This window comes from Myotis davidii, unplaced genomic scaffold (genome assembly GCF_000327345.1).
Source record: "Myotis davidii unplaced genomic scaffold, ASM32734v1 scaffold2261, whole genome shotgun sequence".
In the NCBI taxonomy this organism is placed as follows: domain Eukaryota; kingdom Metazoa; phylum Chordata; class Mammalia; order Chiroptera; family Vespertilionidae; genus Myotis; species Myotis davidii.
In genome coordinates this window covers 282,671-287,260 of record NW_006290854.1, presented here as the reverse complement: position 1 = coordinate 287,260, position 4,590 = coordinate 282,671, and positions in this window count along the sequence as shown.

Sequence of the window (4,590 nt, the reverse complement as noted above, 5' to 3'; positions counted from 1 at the left end):
GGAGGGAGGGAGGGAGGGAGGGAAAGACCCCCAGGTTTATTAATAATAATACTAATAATTTAATAAAGGGGTATTTTTTCCTAGTCTTCCCTGTATCACCTACTCTCTCTCTCTTCCCACCCTCCATTGTTATTTCCAGTGATATATCAGTAAGGGTTTGCATGACCCTCACACCCACAAAACCTGAGGAACAATGTCCCCATCATACACCTACTTCCTGTGGGTCATAAACACATTTATATCCGTGAGCAGAATCTGACCACTTTTATAGATGCCTTTGAATGACATAATTTTCGCGACTGTCAGAAAAGTCAGCCTCTATAATGAAATGAATGAAAATGGAGGATCGTATCTCAGGACTACGTTAGTTTCTTTCTAAAGCAGTGGTGGTTCTCAACCTTCCAAATGCCATGACCCTTTAATACAGTACCTCATGTTGTGGTGACCCCCAACCATGAAATCATTTTCGTTGCTACTTCATAACTGTAAGTTTACTACTGTTATGAATCGTAATGTAAATATCTTATATGCAGGGTGTATTTTCATTGTTACAAATTGAACAAAATTAAAGCATAGTGATTAATCACAGAAAGAATATGTAATTATATACGTGTTTTCCGATGGTCTTAGGCGACTCCTGTGAAAGGGTCGTTCGACCCCCAAGTTGAGAACCGCTGTTAAAGAGTGGTAAATTTGGAAATACCAGGAGAGAATACCCAGTTGCTGAACCTAACAGATCGACTTTTCTCACACATGTTATGACAGTGACCCTCTTACAGTATAAAAAGTATATATTCTGGGGCTTTTCTCTGCTCTAGCAATTCCTCACAGGCTTTGAAACTGGAGAAGGCATTCCTTTTGAGGAGGATATCTTACAGAAACCACCAAGCAACTCATTAGCTGAGAAATTTGGAAGTGTGTGCGCTCCAGGGCACCAAAAGATTATTTAAATGGCTACAAAATTCCAGAAGGCTCTGTGCAGATTGGCATTTTCATCCAAAACCCAGCATGACTCTACCTTCGCTGAGACAAGAAAAATAAATCTATCTAAATAGAACATGTGTATTCAGGGAAAGGGGCCAGGCCTGCTAGGGCCTTGGATTCCTCCTTGACTCACTGATTGATGCCTCATCTTGTAACACTGTAGATTTATTTCTGTGACTTAAGTCTTAACCTTTGTTGAAATGCAACTTTCCCTCCAGGTTTTAACAAGTTAAATACGAATGGCTACTTAGGTCCTTTCCAATTACCTAAAGTTGTAGCTGACCCTCCTTTGACCTCAGACTCAGATCGATCTATAAGCACACTAAAGTGGCTATATGGGAAAATAACTAGGAGTAAAGACGTAGTCTAAAATAACTTATTTTCCCTGCACCATTAGGTCAGGACAATTTTCTGTGTTTCTCATACATGTGTGGTAATAATGGCTTAGGTCTTCTTACCCAGTGTTTCCGCATTGACCTATAAACAGGAAGTGGAATGGAGGAACATCGCACTAGCAGAAAGGAGAATTTACCGTCAGGAACACTTACATGCAAATGGACCAATATGCTTTGCTCAGATAAAGAAGTTTTCATCTTAAAAAAAAAATCCATATATTGTGCCTTTACTTAGGTTATAGGGACTATCTAGGAGGTGGTTTTCCAATTCTGAAACCTTCAGTGAAGGTCCCAGAGCCAGACCATTGCTGACGAATTCTTTAACTCTTTCTAATTTATTATTCTTAAGTACCTTCTAATGGGTTTCATCGATTTGTTCATTGTGCTTATCACAAGGCAGGTTGGCCATTTATCCAATGTGTTGACATTTGTATTGATTTTTGAATAGCCTTCAATGTCTTTCTTCATTTGGGCAGGGTTGATGAGCCCATTCCCAAATAAACAAGTAATTGAGAAGAGGATCTTTTCTATTTGTATCTAGTGGATTTAAAACACACACACACACACACACACACACATGCGCGCGCACACGTGTGCACACACACACACATACACACTGTATGGAGGTGGCTGCAATTGCAGAAGTGGGTATCTTAGGAAGCATACTAAGTGGGTCTTAATAATAACTCCTTACACATCCATAGTGCTTGCAATACTCTAGGCATCCTATTAAATGCTATAAGTGTACACTCATTTATTACATAAAACAACCCTAAAAAGAAATTACTATTCCCATTTTTACATATGAGGAAACTGAGGCCCCGAGAGGTTAATCAACTTTCTCAATGACATACAGTATTTCTACCATCTCAGTCATAAACTGAAAGGTTTAGGACACACAAAATCAGTAGGTAATTAAACACTGAAGAATACTACCCCTTCCATATCCCACGAAGCTGAATAGACTATGACCTGATGTTTTACAAAGACAAAGGGAGTCTGTGGAGCTCTTGAGTGGCTGAAGCTGGTGGAGTTGGCATCAGGAAGGAGAGAAGCACATATTGCTGTAAGAAGATGACATATGCGCCGAAGAGACTGAGTAAGTAATTCAGCTATCATGGCTGGCAGTTAGGCTCTGACTACTGAAAATGGAAAGCAAGAGCAATGTTGAGCTGAAGACAAATTTGCAGGCAAAGCACCGTGGCAGAAGATTGAAACATCTCTGAGGGAGCCCATCAGGAGAAAAGATGCATCATCAGGACACTGTTCTTGCTCTACTAATCCCTGCACAAACTCAATAACATGGATCTTGAAAATCAACCATGTGTACTTGGAATCAATGTACAAAAAAAATCAAGTACAGGCATATGGACTCAGGTATTATCTGTCTTGTGTTCTTCTTCAAACACTAAAATCTAAGGATATTTTCCACTCCCAATGTGTTGCATTACTGATTCATTTATTAGACTACATAAATATGGTAGGCACTGGAAAGTGAGCGCTCCTGTTTATAAATCCTTTAACACCTGGTAACATGCTTTTATGTAGGTTGTGTCATCTTTACCATTACAACAGTTAAAGCAGTTGTTGTTTTCCTGATTTTGTAGATAGAGATAGAGATTCTGAAAAGAACTGAATCTCATTCTCACTTAGTGCCAGTAACTAAGCAATTAGTTTGTCCACTCTAACCTTTCATAGCAAACCTGTTAAGAGCTGGGTGTTATCCCTGAGGACACCGAGGCCCAGTGTTTCCATAATTGCTTTAATACACAGTAACTTGGTCACACAGGCGCTGGCAAGATCAGGAAGTTTTAAAAGGTGTTGGCTCCAGCTTGTACTCTTAATTATCTTATTAGAAAACTTCACATGCCAAAAGCAAAAGTAAAGTTAGGCTTCTGCCTAATTTGTGAGAGCCCTCCTGGAGTATCAAACACACTGAACACATTAATAATGTAAATTCCTCAGAAATCCAAATTACTAAGTCAGGCATCAGCCCAATTTAATCTATCCTATAACCAAATATGGTTGAGCTATTTTTCTATTTTTATTCTTGGCCTTGAGTTTGCCATGTAATGTGAAAATGCACTTGAAATTTACATAATCTATTTATAAATTGGGTAAGGTTTTGGGTTGTTTTATATTTTGTTGTTGTTGTTGTAGTTAGGCGTTTGGGGTCATGTTGAAAATGCATTGTCAAATCTAAAATCATGAAGATTTACCCCTATGTTTCTTCTATAGTTTTATGGTTTTAGTTTGTATACTTGGAATATTTGATCCATTTGGTATATGGTATTCAGTAAGGGTAAAATCTCACATTTTGCATGTAAGAATCTTGTTACCCCAACACATTGGTGGAAAAGACTATTCTTTTTACATTAAATGGAATTAATGTCATTATTGAAAATTAATTAGCCATATTTATATGAGCTTATTTCGGGATTCTCATTTCTAGTTCATTAATCTACATGTCTAACCTTTTACCATTACCTTACTATTTTTTAAAATATATTTTTATTGATTTCAGAGAGGAAGGGAGAGGGAGAGATAGAAACATCAATGATGAGAAAGAATTATTGATCCGCTGCCCCTAGAAGTCCCCTATTGGGGACCAAGCCCACAACCTGGGCATGTGCCCTTGATCGGAATCAAACCAGGGACCCTTCAATCTGCAGGCCAACATTATCCACTGAGCCAAACCAGTTAGGGCTATTTTGATTATGATAGCATTGTAATAATTTTTGAAATAGGTATGAGTTTGAATTGTTTTTCTTGATAGTTTTGGGTATTTAGGGGTCCCTTGAAATTCCATATAAATTTGAGAATTGACATGTCTATTCCCGAAAAAAATAAAGGCTGTTTGATTTTATAGGGATTGCATTAAAGCTTTTTAAACCATTTTGGGAAGTATTGACATTTCAACAATAATAAAGCTTCAAATCCATAAACATGTGAGGTCTTTTCATTTATTTAGGTCTTTAATATCTTTCATCAATGTTTTGTAGTTTTCATTGTACAAATCTTTCAATATTTGGCTAAATTTACTCTGATGTATTCTATTTTTTTTTTATTCTAATAGAAATATTATAGAGCTGAGAGTGTGAGGAAGCTGCTTCTGGCTCCCCCTCTCACAGCCATTGCAGTACATTGAGCTCCATGGAAGACGCCGAGAGGCAAAATGCCATTGTAGGCTTTCTTTGTGCAAACATGAGCT